A 26,284-nucleotide genomic window follows, 5' to 3' on the forward strand; every position below is an offset into this window, starting at 1 on the left:
ACTTCAAGGCGCTAAAATAAGCTACTACTAAATTTTGCCACTTAGAATCGATTCATTGTCTGCATCTGTTGTACATGTAGCTCACGACCCCGTTGCAGACGGGGACGGAACGTTGGTTTTCCCAGCGAAACCATACAGCTGAGTCGGCGAAGTTGACCTCTGATAGTTGCAGTGGGCTGGGCGCGATAGCTTAGGGTATAAGAAAACTGTACCGAGTGGAATTTACGCCCAAATAGAAATCTGTGAAACTTTCACTCAGTATTCCTGGGCGCTACCTGTTCACGGTTACGGCCTACCTGAACTCCAAAAGTCCTCACGCACCAGAAACGATCCCTATGAGACATCGCCTGTGTACCTGCACTCTAAAAGTCCTCCCAGCAAAGTTGTCCGGCAACATTGTAGCTACACGAATGACAGCCAAAGGTACTACAACATTGCTGGCCACTGTTGCCCGACATTATTTGAGGCAAAACATTTCCAGGACAGTAGCGTTTACAGGAGCCACAATATGGCCGCGAAATGAACGAAAGCGACATACTGGAAGTGAGTGCGTTTGCTTTCCACAAGAAAAAAAGTTAGCAAATAGAAGATAAATCGATCTTCGTTGGTGTATTCTTCTTTAAGTAAACTTTAACTTGTGAACAAATACTGGATACCTACATGTTTCAGAGCGCTGAAACACGATTATCAGTGTATTGTTTCAAAGTAATTCGCCCGATAACTGGTTAGATCAGTATCAATATGAATGACTGTATAGGAGTTAGAGCCTCTCAGCTTTTGGCTGGTGGTGATTCATACAGAAGTTTGAAGTACCTCTTTAAAGTGAACGTCTCATTGATACGCCACTTGCTACCAGGCATTTGCAACGCTTTGGTGTAGCGACTCAAGAAATTTAGTAAAGTAGCTTAAAACAACAATCAAGTACATTATGTTGATATTTGATTGTGATTCATCACTTACAGTGAGATAACTATTAATTTCATAATTGCTCTACAACTACGTCCGGAGTTACGGGGCGAGAAAACTCGGCCTATTGTATATGAGCACCGCAGTAAAAAATGTTGGAAAATACTGTCCATAATCACGTTTACTTTTTACTGTCTTAAGCTTACTGCAAATGATGAGCATTTTACAACAGACACATTTCGCTTTTATTTAGAAAGAAACATCTGTGGTAGTTAGCGGTTTTGTTCTTGTTTATATATTCTGCAAGCCAATGCTTTTCCTGTCTTTCAGAATATGTAGACAAGCGGCAAAAACACCAACGACCACTGACCGTACTTTGTAAATAAAAGCGAAACGCGTCTGATGTCAAAACTGCAGCAAGATGGAAAACATCTACATCTATATCTGCGTGACAACTTTGCAATTCACACGTAAGCACCGGACAAAGGGATCATTGAAACTACTTTCATACTATTTCTCTATCGTTCCATTCTCGCACGGGAAAAGAACAATTAAATCTCGCCACGCGAGCTCTGATTTCCCCTATTTTATGATGATGATCGTTTCCCTCTTAGTAGGGGGTGGGCGTCAACAAAATATTTCGCATTCAGAGGAGAATGTTGGAGATTGAAAGCCCGTGAGAAGATCTCACCTCAACGAAAAACGTCATTGTTTTAACGATTACGACACCAAGTCGCGTATCATATCCGTGACACTCTCGCGATGGTACAAAACGAGCTGCTCTTCTCTGACTCTCTCGAAGTTCTCCATCGTTTTTATCTGGTAAGGATCTCACACCGCACAGCTGTTCTCTAGCAAAGGACGAACAAGCGTAGTGTAGGAAGTGTCTTTTAGTAGACCTGTTGCAACTTTTAAGTGTTCTGCCAATAAAACTCAGTCTCTGGTTTGCATTCTCCACAACATTTTCGTATATGATCGTCCCAATTAAAGATGTTCTTAACTGTATTTAGTTGAACTGACAGCCTTTAGATTTGTGTGTAACCGAAATTTAGCGTATTTCTTTTAGTAGCGACCTGAATGATTTCACATTTTTCGTTTTCTTGAGTCAGTTGCCACACACATATCTTGTCTTGTCTAAATCATTATGAAATTACTTTTGATCTTGTGATGACGTTACTAGACGTTAAATGACAGCATTATTTGCAAACAATCTAAGACGGACGCTCAGATAGTCTGCTAAATCATATATATAGATTAGGAACAGCAAAGGTCCTATGAAACTTCCTTGGGGAATGCCAGATATCACTTCCGTTTTACTCGATGACTTCCCGTCGGTTAATACGAACTGTGACGAACATATCGAAAGCCTTCCGAAAACCCAGATATATGGAACCAGTATGGGTTCCTCTGTCGATAGCACTCATAACTTTCGAGAATAAAGAGCTATTAGCAGGTGATTATAACAGATACTGCGAAAGATGGCCGTGAAAACAACATAACGTGTGATGAAACTTCACAAAAGTTTAGACAGAGGATAAAATTATAGTTAACTACTGCAGATACTCTACTAAGACGGTAGCAGTAAGAATGTCCTTTTTTAGTTTTCGGTTTTTGTATATACTTTTTCTGTTTTTGACAGCTTTGGTCGTATATATATGTATTACATTCATGGATGTAATGGTGTTCTCCTTTGCCCATTTCTGCATTCCTGTAGACAACAAACACATCGAGTACCTCTACGGAGCCGGCCGGTGTGGCCGAGCGGTTCTAGACGCTACAGTCTGGAACTGCGCGACCGCTACGGTCGCAGGTTCGAATCCTGCCTCGGGCATGGATGTGTGTGATGTCCTTAGGTTAGTTAGGTTTAAGTAGTTCTAAGTTCTGGGGGACTGATGACCTCAGATGTTAAGTCCCATAGTGCTCAGAACCATTTGAATTTGGCCGGCCGCGGTGGCCATGCGGTTCTAGGCGCTGTAGTCCGGAACCGCGAGACTGCTACGGTCGCAGGTTCGAATCCTGCCTCGGGCATGGATGTGTGTGATGTCCTTAGGTTAGTTAGGTTTAAGTAGTTCTAAGTTCTAGGGGACTGATGACCTCAGATGTTAAGTCCCATAGTGCTCAGAGCCATTTTGAACCATTTGAATTTGAATCTTTACAGACGCGCGCCGACTTTCAGCCTGAAGAGAAATAACATTGTTTCACGTGAAGTGTCACCGCAGCGCTGTCAGCGTGAGAAAGAGGACACAAGGCTGAGACTGAGAGCGAAACATACACAGACAAGGACGGATACAGATATTGTCCGGGCATACGAAATGTTCACCTTGGTGGGCAACACGGGCAAAACCTCCGCAGTACGTCGGCAATCACCTGCAACAGCCTGTTGTTCCATGTTGCAATGTACTGCAGCGACACTGTGGCCATGTTGCCGCCAACGTTATTGTGGCCGCACATTTCCGTAAAATGTGGCCCGTGTCATTGGTTCCTACAGCCACGTCTCTTCTACCGGCCGTGCAAGTTGCGGAGATTGGACGGGGAGATTAGCGGACCTTTCCTCGACCTTTATCGGCCGCAAATTTCACTAGGTACAGTTAACAGGACACCGGCAGCTTCACGGGCCTACCTCAACCAAGAACGTAACGCGTTATTGTAAACGTCTCAATGAAATGAAATGACCGTATGACATTGTTGGCCGGGGGGGCCCCATTCGGGGGAGGGGGGGGGGGTTCGGCCGCCGTATTGCAATTCCTTTTTAGGTGACGCCACATCGGCGATTTGCGAGTCAATGATGATGAAGGACACACAACACCCAGTACCCTGCCGGCAATCGAACCCGGCCCCCTGCGTGATGGGCGGTAGCGCTACCGCTACGCTACGGAGGCAGACTAACGTCTCAATGGAAACGTCTCAGGGTCGTCAGACGGCTACTGTTTCCACTTGCACTGCAATGGAAAGATGGCAACACCGCTGAGAACTCTCGTACCATGGAAAAATTTAATGAAGTGTCCATGTGGTCATGTCTGTGACGTCTCTGAAGTATCTACGGTAGACCGAACCTTTAACGACCTCGGGAAACGCACCAGAGCAATGCTCTGTATACACTAATATATGAGACATACCAGAGAAAAGAAAGGAAGGAAGCTTATGTTTTAATACGTCGACGAATGTGAGGTAATTAGAGACGGAATACAGATACAGACTGGGGAAGCACTGGGAAGAAAATCAGCCGTATTGTTTTCAAATGATCCATTTCAGCATCTCCTTAAACGATTTAGGGAAAGCTAAATCTGTTTTGCCAGACAGTAATTCGAATCGCTGTCATCCCGAATACGAGTCCTGTGTACTAACACCTGAGTCACCTCGCTCAGTAGTGTTGTAGGGGGAAAACACTAAATTCACATATAAAGTAACAGTAGTGTGAAGTACGTCCGTTACATAACTCTTAATTTTATCCAGAAAGGCAGCCAACCATTCTTCGTGGAAAGCTCCGAACTCGACTGCGACGGAATATAGCAAGAATAAGGAAAGGCCTTGACTGCCTTTGAAATAAACGTTAGATTTGTCTCGAACGAAATTTTTTATTCCCAACGACTGCTCTCGCAACGTTTGGCAGGTCCCCACCGAAGATGTTTACGCGTTACCTCTACCGCACATCTGTTGCTGCCACCGCCACCTGTTACTCATGTGTTTGCAGATTTAGGTGAGCGGCAGGATGAAAATCCTCAATTAAATCGGATTAAGTGGCAGATCAAAAGCAACAAAAAATTTACATTGGGCAATAACATTAATGATTGTTTGTTACATACATTATCTCTTCTCTCCCCCCCCCCCCCTGCTCCCTTCAGTTATGTTTATGATCTTGATAAAGTAGTGTCAGTTACAAAACAATACACTAACGACGCAATATGGACGTCACATCAATCTAGACGTGAGTACAAGACATCTACTTTAATGTGAGTGACATTGGCAACCATACCTGTTCTCACCAAAATTGTAATTGCAGATACTTGAAAATGGCGATTAAGCCGAAACAGGCTGTCGTAAATAAATATTACTTATTATAAGCAGCTATTGGATGGATCTGCTCTAACAATCATGTCGTTATCAGACTGGCGCTGGTAGAAAGGGTATTCCTAGCCAAGAGAAGTCTACTAGTATCAAACATAGACCTTAATTTGAGGAAGAAATTTCTGAGAATGTACGTTTGAAGAACAGCATTGTATCGTAGTGAAACGTGGACTGTGAGAAAATTGGAACAGAACTGAATCGAAGCATTTGAGATGTGGTGCTACAGCGAATGTTGAAAATTAGGTGGGCTGATAAGGTGGGGAATGAGAAGGTTCTGCGCAGAATTGGAGAGGAAAGGAATATATGCAAAACACTGACAGGGAGATAGGATGATAGGACATCTGTTAAGACATCACTGAATGACTTCCTTGGTACTAGAGGGAGCTGTAAAGGGCAAAAACTGTAGTGGAAGACAGAGATTGGAATAACATCCAGCAAATAATTGAGGACGTAGGTCGCAAGTGCTCCTCTGAAGTGATGAGATTGGCACAGGAGAGGAACTCGTGGCGGGCCGCATCAAACCAGTCAGGAGACTAATGAAAAAATGACCACCGCTGCCAACAATTATGTACAGTGATTACATTCCTGCCAGTTCTTGCTTCAGTATCACAGAGGGATCACAGATCAAGCTTCTCGTAGTTCTATTACACGACCTCGTTGGAACTCAGTGAGATGTTAATAATGGCGTTTTTGTCGCCTTAAAGGTATTCTTGACTGTCATCAACTCACCACATCAGTCTCAAGGGGAACTAACACTCACGACAGCGTGTATTTAAAGCAAACCTGATTTGGATCCTAATAGTGGCACTACTACCGCCACTCTTAGGCGAGTGGCGTGAAATTTACATGGACGTAATCTGTCAGCTGTAGAAACACGCCTACCAACTTTCTTTTACTTCGCACAGCTCCTTCTTGGCGTTGCGATTTCTTTTTCGTCAGAGTATATCTCAGGATGTTACGATACAGCAGCTGTTGTTGGATACCATGGCAATGATTTTATTTTGTACTTAGGAAAATAACTGGAAGGAAAGCGTCCCACACATGTAAGCAGACGGCGAATCTATATGTCACAAACAGTGAAACACGGTCCGAGATGGCCGAGTGGTTGTGAACAATGGTGTAGTTCCTGCTTGACAATGGCTCTGGAAGAGACGACTTTAACGACTCGTGTCACCGGCTACTAATCATATTCGTCTCTTACTGAGGTTTATTGCCCTGCTAACAGAAATAACGTCAGGCATAAAACAGCGACTCAGCTGTGCAAGGAGTTGGCCGCACCCACGTTCAGAGAACCTTTCCATTAAAAATATTCTAGCTCTCACCTGAAGTTATTTGGAATAACCGCATAAATCTGGTGGCTCAATAGGTATGAACATGTATTTTTTCCGAATGTGATATTTGAATATTAAGAAATAACTTTACCTAGGCCTTACAAAAATGCGTCCTCATAAGGAAAAAAATTAGTCTGTTGGAAGTTGTGTATATCACCATCAACTACCAGTCTATTGCCAGATATTAGGTGTCAGTATACCAATGTTGTATTTGTCCATCGCCGTTGGGGAAAGAGCGTTAGATGATTCACGAAACCCATTTCCTGATTTACTGAGGTACAACTTTTTCCTTTTCTCTCTATCAGTTCTAGCCGTTCCATCTTCAAATGTTAGAGAAACGTACACATAAGGACGCGTGTATTGAGGTGATTCGGAATAGCTGGGACGGTGTACCACGTGAAACGCCTGCGAATACATCTACATCTCTACTACTGGAGCCATCATATACCGTGGTGGCGACGGGGCTTCCGGTAATAATATCTTTTCCACCTTTCTTGTAGCAACTGCAATTGTTGCTCCGAAAGAACTACTAATCCACGTATTAACTATCTCAGACTAACGAACAACACTAACAAATCGGTCCAAAAATATGTTTTGTAAATCATTACTTTTGGGCAACAATTAAGTTTCCTTGTGGTTTCTCCAGTGCATTTCAGCCTGGTATCTATTTTTCCTACAATAGTTACAAAATTAGTTCGCCTTTAGGTTGCTGGTGTCGGATACTCCTAGGTATTTTACGGTTGTAACTGTTAACGCCAATAATATCATGGTACAAAATTGGGTTATTCTGCAATACGTTAAATTTCCTGACATTGAGGGCCAAGCAGTCTTTGCGCCAAGCACCTGTCCTCTGCAAGACTTCTCGACTTCACTAGATTTCAGCAATTGCAGTGGAATGTTCATTGCTGCTAGCCCTCAAAGTTTAAAACTACGCTGATCTGCATAACTTAAGTGCCAGATCATCATCATCATCATCATAATCATTTAAGACTGATTATGCCTTTCAGCGTTCAGTCTGGAGCATAGCCCCCCTTATACAGTTCCTCCATGATCCCCTATTCAGTGCTAACATTGGTGCCTCTTCTGATGTTAAACCTATTACTTCAAAATCATTCTTAACCGAATCCAGGTACCTTCTCCTCGGTCTGCCCCGACTCCTCCTACCCTCTACTGCTGAATCCATGAGTCTCTTGGGTAACCTTGCTTCTCCCATGCGTGTAACATGACCCCACCATCTAAGCCTGTTCGCCCTGACTGCTACATCTATAGAGTTCATTCCCAGTTTTTCTTTGATTTTCTCATTGTGGACACCCTCCTGCCATTGTTCCCATCTACTAGTACCTGCAATCATCCTAGCTACTTTCATATCCGTAACCTCAACCTTGTTGATAAGGTAACCTGAATCCACCCAGCTTTCGCTCCCATACAACAAAGTTGGTCGAAAGATTGAACGGTGCACAGATAACTTAGTCTTGGTACTGACTTCCTTCTTGCAGAAGAGATTAGATCGTAGCTGAGCGCTCACTGCATTAGCTTTGCTACACCTCGCTTCCAGTTCTTTCACTATGTTGCCGTCCTGTGAGAATATGCATCCTAAGTACTTGAAACTGTCCTCCTGTTCTAAATTTGTTCCTCCTATTTGGCACTCAATCCGTTTATATTTCTTTCCCACTGACATTACTTTCGTTTTGGAGATGCTAATCTTCATACCATAGTCCTTACATTTCTGATCTAGCTCTCAAATATTACTTTGCAAACTTTCAATCGAATCTGCCATCACAACTAAGTCATCCGCATATGCAAGACTGCTTATTTTGTGTTCACATATCTTAATCTCACCCAGCCAGTCTATTGTTTTCAACATATGATCCATAAATAATATGAACAACAGTGGAGACAGGTTGCAGCCTTGTCTTACCCCTGAAACTACTCTGAACCATGAACTCAATTTACCGTCAATTCTAACTGCTGCCTGACTATCCATGTAAAGACCTTTAATTGCTTGCAAAAGTTTGCCTCCTATTCCATAATCTTGTAGAACAGACAATAACTTCCTCCTAGGAGCCCGGTCATATGCCTTTTCTAGATCTATAAAGCATAGATACAATTCCCTGTTCCACTCATAACACTTCTCCATTATTTGCCGTAAGCTAAAGATCTGGGCCTGACAACCTCTAAGAGGCCTAAACCCACACTGATTTTCATCCAATTGGTCCTCAACTAATACTCGCACTTTCCTTTCAACAATACCTGAGAAGGTTTTACCCACAACGCTGATTAAAGAGATACCTCTGTAGTTGTTACAATCTTTTCTGTTTCCATGTTTAAAGATTGGTGTGATTACTGCTTTTGTCCAGTCTGATGGAACCTGTCCCGACTCCCAGGCCATTTCAATTATCCTGTGTAGCCATTTAAGGCCTGACATTCCACTGTATTTGATGAGTTCCGACTTAATTTCATCCACCCCAGCCGCTTTATTGCACTGCAATCTATTGACCATTTTTTCCACTTCCTCAAATGTGATCCTATTTCCATCATCATTCCTATCCCATTCTACCTCGAAATCTGAAACATTACTGATCGCATTTTCACCTACATTGAGCAACTCTTCAAAATATTCCCTCCATCTGCCCAAGGCATCCACAGGATTCACCAGCAGTTTTCCTGCCCTGTCCAAAATACTTGTCATTTCCTTCTTACCTCCCTTTCGAAGACTGCTAATTACATTCCAGAATGGTTTTCCAGCAGCTTGACCCATAGTCTCCAACCTGTTTCCAAAGTCTTCCCACGATTTCTTCTTGGATGCTGCAATGACCTGTTTGGCTTTGTTTCTTTCTTCAACACAACTTTCTCTGTCTACCTGGGTTCTGGTATGTAGCCATTTTTGATACGCCTTCTTTTTCCTTTTACAGGCTGCCTTGAATGTATCATTCCATCAAGCTGTTTGCTTCATCCTACTTTTACACACTACTGTTCCAAGACATTCTTTAGCCACTTCTAGTACTGTGTCCCTGTACCTTGTCCATTCCTTTTCCAATGACTGTAATTGACTACATTCAACTAACTGGTACCTTTCTGAGATCGCTGTTATGTACTTGTGCTTGATTTCCTTATCCTGAAGTTTCTCCACTCTTATCCTCCTACATATGGACCTGAACTCCTGCACTTTCGGCCTCACAATCCCAATTTCACTGCAGATTAAATAATGATCAGTGTCATCAAAGAATCCCCTGAATACACGTGTGTACCTCACAGCCTTCCTGAATTCCTGATCTGTTATTATATAGTCAATGACAGATCTGGTTCCCCTGCCTTCCCAAGTATACCGGTGAATGTTCTTATGTTTAAAAAAGGAGCTTGTGATTACTAAGCCCATACTGGCACGGAAATCCAAGAGTTGTTTCCCGTTCCTGTTGGCCTCCATATCCTCTCCAAATTTACCCATAACCTTTTCATACCCTTCTGTTCGATTTCCAATCCTGGCGTTAAAATCACCTATGAGCAGAACACTGTCCTTGTCCTTTACTCTAACAACTACATCACTGAGTGCCTCATAAAAACTATCCATCTTATCTTGATCTGTCCCTTCTCAATGCGAATATACTGACACAATCCTAATTTTCTTGCTAGACACTGTCAAATCTATCCACATCAGTCGTTCGTTTACGTACCTTATTGCAACTACGCTGGGTTCCATTTCTTTCCTGATGTAAAGCCCTACACCCCATTGTGCTATTCCTGCTTTGACTCCTGACAGGTAGACCTTGTATTCTCCCACTTCCTCTTCTTTCTCACCCCTTACCCGAATGTCACTAACAGCTAAAACGTCCAGCCCCATCTTACTTGCAGCCTCGGCCAGCTCTACCTTCTCCCCGAGCGAGGTGGCGCAGTGGTTAGACACTGGACTCGCATTCGGGAGGACGACGGTTCAATCCCGCGTCCGGCCATCCTGATTTAGGTTTTCCGTGATTTCCCTAAATCGCTCCAGGCAAATGCCGGGATGGTTCCATTCAAAGGGCACGGCCGACATCCTTCCCCATCCTTCCCTAATCCGATGAGACCGATGACCTCGCTGTCTGGTCTCCTTCCCCAAAACAACCAACCAACCAACCAACCAGCTCTACCTTCTTCCCAGAGTAGCTCCCATTGATATTAATAGCTCCCCATCTCATTACCATTTGTTTGCCAAGTCGTATCTTAGGAGTCCCTGGTTTGTCAGTTAGAGGTGGGACTCCGTCACCTCCAAAGGTCCGAGGCATTTTACTCTGATTGTTGCCAGCATCATATTTAAAGTACCAGGGAAGCAGGTTGCTAGCCTTACTTGCCCCGAGTCCCATTGCGTTTTACCCCTAACGGCTGAGGGACTAACCGGTGGATTTGGTAGTCTTTGCCGTATGAGCACAAAGTTGACCACGACTCAGAATATGTCCGAGATGCCCAGCCTTATTCCAAAGTAACTGGTATCCCGACTGTCGGGACCAGTTACTTGGCCACTCATACGTTGCCCGTGGTTCATGAACTAGGACATGACTACAGGAACCCACACCATGAACCAGATAGATGAAGTAAAACGACGTAAGTAACTACTCGATAGAAATGAATGAAAGTACTGGAGCCATGTTGCCGGAGGTCTCCCAGTCGCGCACAGAGAGCTGGACGTCACATGGCGTGAAGTGGAGCGCTGTGGTGGTGCTCTCCACTACACATGGCCCGGAGACTACGTTTGTGAAAAGCTTCACCGATTCAGCTCTGGCAGCACTGTTGTAGTAGATTCTCAATAGATCAGATTGAGAAGTACGGGGTGTTCAAAAAGTCTCTCCACAGTGCCGTATGATTGTTCGCCTACCTGAGTTACAAGTGGACTCTCCCAATATTCCACTGTTTCGTTTATCTCAGCCAGCGTCAGTAGTATCGTTGGTGTGTGTCGTTACGTGTTGACGTGAGCGTTTAAGTTTAGTTCCTTTGTTCGTCTGTTTCGTTTTTGTCACTGTTAAAATGCTAACCGTTAGTCGAACAAGTGTTCAAAGCTGGCGGTAAATACACAGTTTCAGTTCGTCAGACAATTAATTCAGTTTTCCCGGAGACAACACTCCCAAATCTCGATACTGTGCGAAACTTGATTAACAAATTTCGAAGTATACGGGTTCAGTGACATATGCACCGAGAAGTGGTAGTCCTAGCGTTTTGTCTGAGGATAAACTACTCGATATTTCCGATAAAATGTCCACGAGTCCGAACAAGTCAGTAAGATTTGAAAAATATGTAAAAATCTGCCAACCGGTTGCATAGGTTTTCTATATACCTTGACCAGGTTTCGTCACCTCTAAGGGTGACTTCATCAGAGGTGACGAAACCCGGTCAAGGTATATAGAAAACCTAAGCAACCGATTGGCAGATTTTTACATATTTTACAAATTTGTGTATACGGTTGCTGCAAACGTCAGCCATGTTCAAAGTCAGTAAGAAAACTCGCCCAGGAAATCGATGTTAGTGTCGGAAGGGTCCACACAGCTGTAAGGAGAAAATTAGAACTTTTCCCATACAAAGTGACAGTCGTGCAAGAACTGAAAAATACTGATCATGACAAGAGACTACGTTATTGTCAAAGGTTCAAAAATTTCGTTCAACAAAATGGAAGGGATATTCTTAATGAAAAGTTTTTCACTGATGAGGCGTGGTTTCATTTATCCAGGTACATAAACTCGCAAAATTCTAATATGTGGAGTACTGGAAATCCATTGTGTATTCATGAGGAACCACTTCATTCTGTGAAAATAGGTATTTGGATTGCAATTTCTAGACGTCGGTTAGTGGGTCCCACATTTTTCGACGAAACAATAAACGCACAACGATTCTATACCCATCCATAGGAGAACTTGTGTTAAGTGAAATACTGAACGGTTATTTTCAACAAGGTGGGACAACCGCGCATACAGCTCGCGTTTCAAAGTCACTGCTTGCTGATGGTATCGGTGATTGCATGATTTCACAGGGACTTTGGCCTTCACAATCGCCTGACCTAACACCACCTAACTTTTTCTTCTGGGGTGCAGCGAAAGCAACTATCTATAAAAACCGCCCAAAATTCATCAATGAATTAAAAACTGCAATATCCACTTTCACTGCTTCTGTTACTGAAGAAATGTTACAGCTTGTGTTTGGAAACATGATTAGACGAATTGAATTGCGTATTCAACAACAGGGGGGACATTTTCAACATTTAATGTGAAAATTTGTAAGGAAAAATTAATATTCAATAAATTAATAACTCGTATTTCACTGACTTTCATTTCGGTGTATTCACTGCGGCATACGGCACTCGCGGCTAACAATCATACGGCACTGCAATCATACTGCACCCCGTATTTTTGTGGGAAACTACAGTTACGGTTTCTGGAGCCTGACTTCAGCGAAATCGTTCACCACGCTTATCACAACACGCAAATCAAACAGTCCACAAGTAATAAATGAAATTACGATAAGCACGTAGATGTCTTCTTGTGATCACAGAAGAGGTTCACATCACCTGTCATTTATCATTATGCAGTCACTTGGGAAAAACTGCAGAATTTCGGCTGACGTAAAATACAAGCATCAAGCAAGAAAGTACGTATGACTACTGTAGTTGTAACGTATTGCGATCGACTTAAGATACAGACTGAGTGACCGCGGACTGAAGCTAGTTCTGTTCACACCGTAATAGTCAATTTTCCGGTATTGAAAATATGGTTCGAATTGTTGCTATTCTGACTGATTATAACATTTAAATAGCATTTACGGTCAATATTCTCACAAAATATCTGTTATTTTTATGTACTTATAGCTTAAAAATAATTAAATATCAAGATCTGGTCACGTGATCGAAAACGCTCTGGTATTGGCTGATGCTCTGGTAACGTCACAGGCTAGGAGTAAGACGTGACTGTACTTGTGTTATAGGAGCGTTTGCCTAAGTTACGAGGATCTTACGTACTTTTACTGCAAAAAAATTAGCTATTTAGCGATGGAAAATGCAGTTACAACTTTTAAGTGACAATAGAAAGGAATTTTGTGAACGCTGATAGTGGAAGTCTTGAGAAAGTTGATCTTTTATGCTCCACCCATTTTGAGCGGTGATATGTGCAACGACGGACATTCTTTTCCCTGCTCCCTGCAAAATTATTAAATTCGCTCAAAACTACGGAGTAGTAGAACTTTCACAAATGGGTTCGTGTATTACAACTAGATCAGTTACGACCAAAAGCACAACAAAATCATTCTTGGTAGAATTTAGTGCTGATTTCCTGTCTAGAAGACATTCAGCAGATAGACTCTAGCAGGCGTTCTGTGGTGCAGCGTATAGCGCGTTCGACTGTAGTAAAAATGGTCACATGCTCGAATCGTGCAAGTGTCTTCTTGTTGTTGTTGTTGTGGTCTTCAGTCCTGAGACTGGTTTGATGCAGCTCTCCATGCTACTCTATCCTGTACAAGCTCCTTCATCTTCCAGTACCTACTGCAACCTACATCCTTCTGAATCTGCTTAGTGTATTCATCTCTTGGTCTCCCTCTACGATCTTTACCCTCCACGCTGCCCTCCAATGCTAAATTTGTGATCCCTTGATGCCTCAGAACATGTCCTACCAACCGATCCCTCCTTCTAGTCAAGTTGTGCCACAAACTTCTCTTCTCCCCAAGCCTATTCAATACCTCCTCATTAGTTACGTGATCTACCAACCTAATCTTCAACATTCTTCTGTAGCACCACATTTCGAAAGCTTCTATTCTCTTCTTGTCCAAACTATTTATGGTCCATGTTTCACTTCCATACATGGCTACACTCCACACAAATACTTTCAGAAAACGACTTCCTGACACTTAAATCTATACTCGATGTTAACAAATTTCTCTTCTTGAGAAACGCTTTCCTTGCCATTGCCAGTCTACATTTTATATCCTCTCTACTTCGACCATCATCAGTTATTTTGTCCCCAAATAGCAAAACTCCTTTACTACTTTAAGTTTCTCATTTCCTAATCTAATTCCCTCAGCATCAGCCGACTTAATTCGACTATATTCCACTATCCTCGTTTTGCTTTAGTTGATGTTCATCTTATATACTCCTTTCAAGACACTGTCCATTCCGTTCAACTGCTCTTCCAAGTCCTTTGCTGTCTCTGACAGAATTACAATGTCATCGGCAAACCTCAAAGTTTTTATTTCTTCTCCCTGGATTTTAATACCTACTCCAAATTTTTCTTTTGCTTCCTTTACTGCTTGCTCAATATACAGATTGAGTAACATCGGGGGAGGCTACAACCCTATCTCACTCCCTTCCCACCCATCTGCCATCTGGTTTCTGTACAAATTGTAAATAGCCTTTCGCTCCCTGTATTTTACTCCTGCCACGTTTAGAATTTGAAAGAGAGTGTTCCAGTCAACATTGTCAAAAGCTTTCTCTAGCTCTACAAATGCTAGAAACGTAGGTTTGCCTTTCCTTAATCTTTCTTCTAAGATAAGTCGTAAGGTCGGTATTGCCTCACGTGTTCCAACATTTCTACGGAATCCAAACTGATCTTCCCCGAGGTCCGCTTCTACCAGTTTTTCCATTCGTCTGTACAGAATTAGCGTTAGTATTTTGCAGCTGTGACTTATTAAACTGATAGTTCGGTAATTGTCACGTCTGTCAACACCTGCTTTCTTTGGGATTGGAATTATTATATTCTTCTTGAAGTCTGAGGGTATTGCGCCTGTCTCGTACATCTTGCTCACCAGATGGCAGAGTTTTTTCAGGACTGGCTCTCCCAAGGCCGTCAGTAGTTCTAATGGAATGTTGTCTACTCCCGGGGCCTTGTTTGGACTCAGGTCTTTCAGTGCTCTGTCAAACTCTTCACGCAGTATCGTATCTTCCATTTCATCTCCATCTTCATCTACATCCTCTTCCATTTCCATAATATTGTCCTCAAGTACATCGCCCTTGTATAGACTCTCTTTATGCTCCTTCCACCTTTCTGCTTTCCCTTCTTTGCTTAGAACTGGGTTTCCATCTGAGCTCTTGATTTCGTACAACTGGCTCTCTTTTGTCCAAAGGTCTCTTTAATTTTCCTGTAGGCAGTATCTATCTTACCCCTAGTGAGATAAGCCTCTACATCCTTACATTTGTCCTCTAGCCATACCTGCTTAGCCATTTTGCACTTCCTATCGATCTCATTTTTAGACATTTCTATACCCTTTTCCTGCTTCATTTACTGCATTTTTATATTTTCTCCTTTCATAAATTAAATTGAATATTTCTTCTGTTACCCAAGGATTTCTACTAGCCCTCGTCTTTTTACCTACTTGATCCTCTGCTGCCTTCACTACTTCATCCCTCAGATCTACCCAGTCTTCTTCTACTGTATTTCTTTCCCCCATTCCTGTCAATTGTTCCCTTATGCTCTCCCTAAAACTCTATACAACCTCTGGTTTAGTCAGTTTATCCAGGTCCCAACTCCTTAAATTCCCACCTTTTTGCAATTTCTTCAGTTTTAATCTAGCGTTCATAACCAATAGATTGTGGTCAGATTCCACATCTGCCCCTGTAAATCTCTTACAATTTAAAACCTGGTCTTACCATTACATAATCTATCTGATACCTTTTAGTATCTCCAGGATTCTTCCATGTATACAACCTTTTTTTATAATTCTTGAACCAAGTGTTAGCTATGATTAAGTTACGCTTTGTGCAAAATTTTACCAGACGGCTTCCTCTTTCATTTCGTACCCCCAATCGATATTCACCTACTATGTTTCCTTCTCTCCCTTTTCCTACTCTCGAATTCCAGTCACCCATGACTATTAAATTTTCGTCTCCCTTCACTACCTGAATAATTTCTTTTATCTCATCATACGTTTCTTCAATTTCTTCGTCATCTGCAGAGCTGGTTGGCATATAAACTTGTACTACTGTAGTAGGCGTGGGCTTCGTGTCTATCTTGGCCACAATAATACATTCACTATGCTGTTTGTAGTAGCTTACCCGCACTCCTATTTTTTTATTCATTATTAAACCTACTCCAGCATTACCCGTATTTAATTTTGTATTTATAATCCTGTATTCACCTGACCAGAAGTCTTGTTCCTCCTGCCACCGAACTTCACTAATTCCCACTATATATAACTTTAACCTATACATTTCCCTTTTTAAATTTTCTAACCTACCTGCCCGATTAAGGGATCTGACATTCCACGCTCCGATCCGTAGAACGCCAGATTTGTTTCTCCTGACAACGACGTCCTCTTGAGTAGTCCCTGCCCGGAGATCCGAATGGGGGACTATTTTACCTCCGGAATATTTTACCCAAGTGGACGCCATCATCATTTAACCATACAGTAAAGCTGCATGCCCTCAGGAAAAATTATGGCTGTAGTTTCCCCTTGCTTTCAGCTGTTCGCAGTACCAGCACAGCAAGGCCGTTTTGGTTAGTGTTACAAGGCCAGATCAGTCAATCATCCAGACTGTTGCCCCTGCAACTACTGAAAAGGCTGCTGCCCCTCTTCAGGAACCACACGTTTGTCTGGCCTCTCAACAGATACCCCTCCGTTGTGGTTGCTCCTACGGTACGGCTATCTGTATCGTTGAGGCACGCAAGGCTCCCCTCCAACGGCAAGATCCAGGGTTCATTGGGGGGGGGGGGGGGGGCAAGTGTCTTATATTCTGAAAAGTTTTACACGAAATACGAAAACAATGTTAGCAAGAACTGATTGTAGCAGTTGTTTCGATTGTGGGATGTGTTATATATAGCCTCACATTAGTCTTAGTCTGAGAAACGGGCAACGGCGGATAAATGCATTTACTTTGCGAACAAACAATTCAGTTTTCCGGAAAGGATTGCTAGTAGCGAAGATATAGCCGACCGTCCGCAGTACAACGAGGTATTGGACGATGAGATATAAAGAGAGTACAACATGCATGTGACACAAACGTAGGGGCTGTGATGTTTGTGAGCGTAAACTAACGTTATCGTCTGAAGCAGACATTTATTCTTTATGTAAGATGATGAAACTGCAAAAATTTAAAAAATAAGGGTCCTAGCTAGACAGTACGAAGATAAAAACATAGTTTCTAGTAAAGTAAAAAGTGACTGGTCACATTAACTACAAAATATCTTTTTGAACGTGACGTGCGTGAAAAGCGATTGCAAATGTAAGCGATGTAAACAGCGAGGAAATCGTCCAAGATGCTACTCCAGGAGGGTGTAAAATGAATGTGCCCTACGGAAAATACTGAACCTAAATGAAGATATGGCCCTGTCTGACTACCCCTGAAACAGATCTTAGGAGCTCTTAATGATGATATCTCCTCCTTCATGCTCCGTAATTTATAAATTACAACATAAACATAAATGGACGATTAAGGGAACTAGTAACTATAGAATGGTAAGTGCTGTTTCTGTTTATACATTTATTGGAGATTAAAACCCCTTTATATTACAACTGTTTATGGATCAATGTCCAGTGGACATAAAGAGATACAGATGAATTTCCTAACTAACACGATCGATCAATTGCCAAAATCTGCCGCTTTTTATGGCTACGTGATATAATATAAATAATTCCAAATGACTGACATCACCTACGAACCAAACATTAGAAGACACTAATTTCAAAGATGATCTACAGCATTGTGCAACCTCAGCGGAAATAAAAGTTACCTGATCGCAGCTGTTTCGCTTTATAGCCCTAATAAGCCGAAGCAATTAGCAATATCATCGTATGTACTGCGTCCGGTGCGTCGAAGTGATGGTTCTCATACACGTCTGCGACGATGGAAGAACTCCAGCCATAAAATAAAAACTCTTTCAAACTCTAGGACGGCAGAAGGCGGTCCTCTGGCTAGTATGATCTAATACTGTCTTCTCCTCTCTGTGTTCTACAGACAAGAAACGCGAACTCCCAGCTACAAGGGCGGAATTCACATAATGTCTCTACGTGAGTGCTGACGGAGGAAGTGCTGTCACTCACTGAACGCTGCGTACTCAACGACGACTCCCTACCCGGAGGCGAAGTCCAGAATCGTATAAGTTCGCAACAGTACACTGCCTAACCGTTCTGACTATAAAATTTCCTGAGAGCAAATAGGGCAAGTCCGTCTGTACCAACAAAAGCTGATACTGAGCGACCGTCAAACGCGGGCGCTCAAAACGGAAGAGCTCTTCTCTCCACTGTTGGCTTACCAGCAAAATTCTGCTCCCCTCCCTGTAACTCAGAAGGCGGATCATATCCTCGAAACCATGGAATGTTCTCCCTCTCTACACAGTCTTCCGAACGCCGACCAATCATATTTCAGTCTTTTGTCGTCCAGCGTGAAACGTTTGCGAGGAAATACGTATACTCATGCAGTGGTACGCTTCTCAGAGTAAAAATACTCTGAAATAACCCATCCTGCGATTTCATAGGTAACGCTTTCTCGTTCCTCTCTGCTGCGTTTCCGAAGTATTATCCGGTTATCCTTCCGGCCCCCGCTACAATACCAGCGGCCGCCGCTGTTTTGTGCTTCCGCTCTCAGGTGTCCAGACCGTCCGTCTTGGCACTTCCTGTGTGAAGCAGGACCAACACACCTGTGCGGGCTTTTCCACCCAGGGCTAGAGTTGCGCCTGCCGTTTCATTTCCACTAGCGATCCAACCTCTACTAGTAGAGGCAATCATTCATTACGCCGTTTTGGTAATAAAGAGACTCCGTCACCTTTCATGCAATAAGCGTTAACAATTATTTACAAGGTGTACGTGACAGTGTCAGCCTTATTTAAGTATTCATATATACTATGTACAACCTATCAAATGATACCTAATTCCGGTTGTAAATCACGGCAAAGTAAGTAGATGAGCGTTTGTAAGCTGCGAAATTAAAGCCACCTTACAAACACAATAATTTTCTGTTTCTGTTCGGTGTGGTGAAGTTTTGTAATTGTAATTTATTTTGCACATGAGAGAACTGACGAGTCGTTTTGCATATAAGTTAAGATATTCTTTCGGGTTAGGTTAGAACCAGTGATCTATGGACATCGTCTTTTAAAATTCGACGGTTTATCGTTCTAACTGATCTACCGAATAACTGAGGTGCAGTTAGGTAAAACGACAATTTTCGCAAGGAGTTTAATTTCGTTGAATGACGCTATCCTGCGTTGTAACAGTGGGAGAGCGTATCTCGAAGATAAGTTAATATTAACTTCACAGAACAACATATTTAATTAAGTAGTGAATTTGTGTGTCGATGCAGTGGCAATTTGCCGGTATAGTGAATCGCGTTTTATACATCTTCTCGTTCTCCGGAACACTCAAAAGCAACTTTTTAGGATTTTTTGTAGATGTACACTCCTGGAAATTGAAATAAGAACACCGTGAATTCATTGTCCCAGGAAGGGGAAACTTTATTGACACATTCCTGGGGTCAGATACATCACATGATCACACTGACAGAACCACAGGCACACACAGGCAACAGAGCACGCACAATGTCGGCACTAGTACAGTGTATATCCACCTTTCGCAGCAATGCAGGCTGCTATTCTCCCATGGAGACGATCGTAGAGATGCTGGATGTAGTCCTGTGGAACGGCTTGCCATGCCATTTCCACCTGGCGCCTCAGTTGGACCAGCGTTCGTGCTGGACGTGCAGACCGCGTGAGACGACGCTTCATCCAGTCCCAAACATGCTCAATGGGGGACAGATCCGGAGATCTTGCTGGCCAGGGTAGTTGACTTACACCTTCTAGAGCACGTTGGGTGGCACGGGATACATGCGGACGTGCATTGTCCTGTTGGAACAGCAAGTTCCCTTGCCGGTCTAGGAATGGTAGAACGATGGGTTCGATGACGGTTTGGATGTACCGTGCACTATTCAGTGTCCCCTCGACGATCACCAGTGGTGTACGGCCAGTGTAGGAGATCGCTCCCCACACCATGATGCCGGGTGTTGGCCCTGTGTGCCTCGGTCGTATGCAGTCCTGATTGTGGCGCTCACCTGCACGGCGCCAAACACGCATACGACCATCATTGGCACCAAGGCAGAAGCGGCTCTCATCGCTGAAGACGACACGTCTCCATTCGTCCCTCCATTCACGCCTGTCGCGACACCACTGGAGGCGGGCTGCACGATGTTGGGGCGTGAGCGGAAGACGGCCTAACGGTGTGCGGGACCGTAGCCCAGCTTCATGGAGACGGTTGCGAATGGTCCTCGCCGATACCCCAGGAGCAACAGTGTCCCTAATTTGCTGGGAAGTGGCGGTGCGGTCCCCTACGGCACTGCGTAGGATCCTACGGTCTTGGCGTGCATCCGTGCGTCGCTGCGGTCCGGTCCCAGGTCGACGGGCACGTGCACCTTCCGCCGACCACTGGCGACAACATCGATGTACTGTGGAGACCTCACGCCCCACGTGTCGAGCAATTCGGCGGTACGTCCACCCGACCTCCCGCATGCCCACTATACGCCCTCGCTCAAAGTCCGTCAACTGCACATACGGTTCACGTCCACGCTGTCGCGGCATGCTACCAGTGTTAAAGACTGCGATGGAGCTCCGTATGCCACGGCAAACTGGCTGACACTGACGGCGGCGGTGCACAAATGCTGCGCAGCTAGCGCCATTCGACGGCCAACACCGCGGTTCCTGGTGTGTCCGCTGTGCCGTGCGTGTGATCATTGCTTGTACAGCCCTCTCGCAGTGTCCGGAGCAAGTATGGTGGGTCTGACACACCGGTGTCAATGTGTTCTTTTTTTCCATTTCCAGGAGTGTATTTGTACAGTATGGTACTACACACCATTTGTAACCCATTTTCCGAAACGTAAATTCCAAAACAAGACATCACTGTGAATTAGGATTACGACAGTAGGAGCAGCGAGCTAGCCAGTGACGTCAATCTCTCGAATGGAGCGTTTTAGGGGGCGTCCAAATTATTTGAATTTCATTTCCGTTTTTATTAAAGAATACTGAAGTTCAAGAGGAAAAAGAGCATGCTAGGAGCATGAAATGACATAATTAATCGTTAAATACAGTTCCCAGAAAACAGTTAAATATTGTATCAGCTCATCTAGTGTCGTATTCATTACACGCGCGCCTGGTTTACTTTTGATGGAAAGCGGAGGAACACGAATAATTAATGATCTCACCGTAAAGCAGGCCTGATTCTCCCATCCCAGAGGCTCCCCATCATCACAGCGAAATTTATAACAATACCGTGGGACGCTGCACTCAGTAACACTGATAAATGAATAAAGTTCTCCTCGCTGAATTGTGAATAGTATCGACGCAGCGTAAATCTCTTATCGATTCCACTACTAATGTTCACACCACAGAGAATGAAAGAGAAACAATAAACTCGCGTCATTAGTGCGCTGAAATAAAACGATGCATTCAAGTACACAATCGTGTAAGCAGAGGCATTCACCTGTTCATGCAACACAGCAATCCAAAATAAAATCTAGCACAGGTGTCACGTGAAGTCGCGTAAGACGTATGCGTTCATTCTTACGTAATCTGAAGTTTGTATCAGTGCTATAAAGGACGCTACCAAAAACATATAGAAGTCATAGATTGTTTGGCGGCTACCTTGTTTAATGACGCGTTTCGATTTACACATCATCAAATTAGTCTGAAAAAATCCACAAAAAGCCAACAAATAATACGTAATGCGTAATAGTAGTTAACTAACCATTAACACAAACAGAAAATAAATCAAAGTACATTGTAATAACATACCAAGGTTTAGGTCTACGAGGTTACCTTCTGTACATGAAATTACGGTCACGTTTCTGGAATTTCCCTACATAAGCTACTTAACTGTAGGTTTTATTTTATGTTTGTCATTTGTCACCTTCCTTCTCAACAGATCCCGATGCAATCCTCTCCGCCCGCTCTGTAAGCTTAGCTTTCCTTCTGATTGGTGTTTGTGTGTTCATTTTGCATCAGTGCTCTTGTGCGCTGTAATGCCTTCCATTTTAGTGTTCTTATTCATACCAACGACTAGTGTCAGCTATGATGCTAAGTTATTACATTTTTAAGTAATTACTTAACAGAATGTTTTTTATCCTACGGGGTTACTTTGCGTACACGGAAGTATGGCCATGTTTCTAGAATTTTACCTGCGTATGTTACTAATATTGTTTTATTTATACCTGTCGTCTGCAAACTTGTTTCCTGGACAGATCCCGCTGACGCCTCCCGCTCTCTCCACCCACTCTCCAGCCTCAGCTTTCCTCACCTGGATGGTGACTGACAAATTTATGATTGTAGGTTCACTTTATTTCATTGCTATTACACATATGTACTGACAAAATAACTGCAGTACCAAGAAGGAGTCGTGCAACGTAAACGAAAGTTGGTAGGTTTGTTTATACATCTGAACGATGACGTCTATTCAAATTTCGTGCCAGTCGTAAAAGAGTGGCGTTAGTAGAGCCTCTATCAGGATGCAAATCCGGTTAACTTTAAATACACGACTTGACTGACACGAATATTAGTTCCTTTCGTGACTGAACGTGGTGATGTTAGTCAAGAGCCTTTAAGCGATAAAAACGGGTGGCCGAGCGGTTCTAGGCGCTTCAGTCTGGAACCGCGTGACCGCTACGGTCGCAGGTTCGAATCCTGCCTCGGGCGTGGATGTGTGTGATGTCCTAAGGTTAGTTAGGTTTAAGTAGTTCTAAGTTCTAGGGGACTGATGATCACAGATGTTAATTCCCATAGTGCTCAGATCCATTTGAACCATTTGATAAAAACGGCGTTGTCAATACTTCACTGATTTTGAACGCGGTCGCTATGAGAAGCTGGATGCTCTTTCTACGATATTGCAGAAAGACTTGACAGCAATGATTGCTGGCGGCGCTGGTCACGAGAATGTGTGGTCGCAAGAAGACTGGACTCTGGATGGCCACGTGGCACTACCGAGAGAAAAGACCATCGGCATATGGCTGTGACGCAGCGTACTGCATCTCGGCAGCAATCTAAGTAGCAGCGCCGTTTGTGACTTCAGGTGGAGTCAAGCGAGACCTTATTGGAGAGCAGGGTGGGGATCTGTTGTGTTTTCTGATGAAAGCTGGTTCTGCCTCGGTGCCAGTAATGACAGCGTGTAGATTAGAAAGAGACCAGTTGAGGGCCTACAACCAACCTTTCTGCGTGCTAAACAAACTGGACATACACCTGTAGGAATGTTCTGGAGTGGGATTACGTATGACAGCTGGAGCACTCTCGTGGTTATCCCATGCACCCTGATTGCGAAATTGTGCGTCAATCTGGTGATTCGAACTGTTTTCTAACAGAAAATGTTTTTGAGGAAGAAATTTCTGAGAATGCACGTTTGGGGCACAGCACTGTATGGTCGTGAATCATGGGCAGTGGGAGAAAAGGGTAACGAGGAGAATCGAAACGTTTAAGATTGGTGCTACAGACAATTGTTCAACGTAACCTGAACTGGTAAGGTTGAGGAGACTGCGCCGAATCGGCGAGGAAAGTAATCTATGGAAAACACTGACAAGAAGAAGGGGCAGGATGATAGGACATCTGTTAAGGCATCAGGGAATAAATTTCATGGTGTCAGCGGGAGCCGTAGAGTTGCCTACAAGTTGCCCTGACCTGCTCGACCACAATATCCGCATACAATCGAGCTCATACGGGACATTATTGGACGACAACTCCGGCGTCATCCACAAACAGCATTAGCCGCCCCTGTACTGACCGACAAAAGTGCAACAGGAATGGAACTCCATCCCAAAAACAGACATACGGCACCTGTACAGCACAACACAAACACGTTTGCATGCTTGCATTCAACATTCTGGTGATTACACCGGTTATTAATGTACCATCATTTCACATCTGCAATGGCTTATCTCGCGCTTACATTAATCCCTGATCTTGCAGTGTTGATCACTTAAATATATTACCTAGACAAATGAATTTCCGAAATTTGATTACTCTACATTAATTATTTTTGTCTGCTGCAATTTCTTTTTCTGTGCCTGTTGTTCTGTAGAGGTAGCTGACGAGAAACGGGAAGATTCCAGTTAGATTATATCATGGTTAGGCAGAGATTCCGAAGTCAGATATTGGACTGTAAGGCGCACGCAGGAGCAGACATATACTCTGATCACAATTTAGTAATGATGAAGATTAGGCTTAAGTTTAAGTAGTCACCAAGAAACAATGGACAAAAAAGTGGGATACGGAAGTACGGGAATGAAGAGATACGCTTGAAGTTCTCTGAGACTATAGATACTGTGATTTTCACATGGTGCTACAGATGAATGTTGAAGATTAGATGGAATGGTAAGGTAAGGAATGAGGAGGTTCTACGCAGAATCGGCGAGGAAAGAAATATTTGGGAAACACTGACGAGAAGAAGGAGAGGATGACTGGATTTCTGTAAACAAAAAGGGTCGAGAGTAAACATGGGTGTCATTTGCTACGCAATACAATGCACCACCACCATCTGTAATTTCAAAGACTTGCTGGAAGAACATTTTATTAGCTGTCTTAAAGTTGTAGCTATGGTTTAGAACTGCTTTTATATAAACTGCTATGTTTGCTGGCGTCATTCATCAAAAACGTTTTGTCTCTGTAAGTCACTCTGCCCCTTACAAACTTACTTCCCGAAATATTAACGGGGAACAGTATCAGAGCAGGTTGGCTGAAGACAGTGCTGAAAAGACTTTGCAAGTAAGTGAACTTTACGACTACATAGAACTATGACCAGTATAATTCTAAACAATACAATTAACTGCCTCGAGTACCTTTAACTTGATTAATTCTGCCTCAGTTCTGGCTTACATTGAAACAGAAATTACTAATTTCTACCAGGTACTAATTTCTTCCAGCAATATTTCAGTAGTAAAGGTAAAAAGAAATTTCTTAATAAGCAGTTTCTATTTTTTATCTCATTCATATATATGTGGACTCCGCTTAGAGAGTCGCCAGTAAGCATTGTTGGTCAATGCATTGTGTTCAAAGATCAGTTTGACGAGGAATAGTTCTATGAGTGTAGCAAGTCTTACTTTCCGCTGAGTCTAGTATGACGAAATGTGAGGAAGAGCGGGGAAGACAGGAAAGGGTAAAAATGCCTGTCCTGTTGCCAGGGGCAGAGAGTTATTTTGTACAGCTTCTACAACCCCAACGCACAGGTACCAGAGTGTGCCGGCTGGCTACATAAAACGCGCTTTTTGTCGTCAATTTATTATGCTTTGAACATGCAGCTGTAATATTCAGTCTGACGAAATTCTGTAAGTAACACGAAGTCCAAAAACTAAAATATTGTTGCAACCCGAAAGAAAAGGCAGTTTTTTGCGACAGCTAGAAAATATTACAAACTAGTGCTATTACGAAGTATATTCACAGCAAATTCTGGTATTTCAAATCTTGTTCGGTTTTATTAGTTCAGCAGTCACGAATGGAAGAACGAATCCAGAAAATTAAAAAACTTGAACACATATTCTACACTTTTTTAGCTGATGTATTTTTCTAAAGCAAAGAAATTCTCGGCAACTGGATCGTACGCTGAAGCACCAAAGAAACTGGTATAGACATGCGTATTCAAATACAGAGATATGTAAACAGGCAGAATACGGCACTGCTGTCGGCAACGCCTAGCTAAGACAATAAGTGCCTGACGCAGATGTTAGATCAGTTACTGATGCTACATTGGCCGGTTATCAAGATTGAAGTTAGTGTGAACGTGGAGACATAGTCGGCGCACGAATGATGGGACACAGCATCTCAGAGGTGGCGATGAAGTGGGGATTCTCCAATTCGACCATTTCACGAGTGTACCGTGAATATCAGGAATCCGGTAAAACATCAAATCTCCGACATCGCTGCGAACCATTCAACGGAACATAATCGATATGGGCTTTCGGAGCCGAAGGCCCACTCTTGTATCCTTGATGACTGCACGACACAAAGCTTTACGCCTCGCCTGGGCCCGTCAAAACCGACATTGGATTCTTGATGAGTGGATGCATTTGTCTGGTCGGACGAGTCTCG

The sequence above is a fragment of the Schistocerca cancellata genome, chromosome 3, assembly GCF_023864275.1.
Source record: "Schistocerca cancellata isolate TAMUIC-IGC-003103 chromosome 3, iqSchCanc2.1, whole genome shotgun sequence".
In the NCBI taxonomy this organism is placed as follows: Eukaryota; Metazoa; Arthropoda; class Insecta; order Orthoptera; family Acrididae; genus Schistocerca; species Schistocerca cancellata.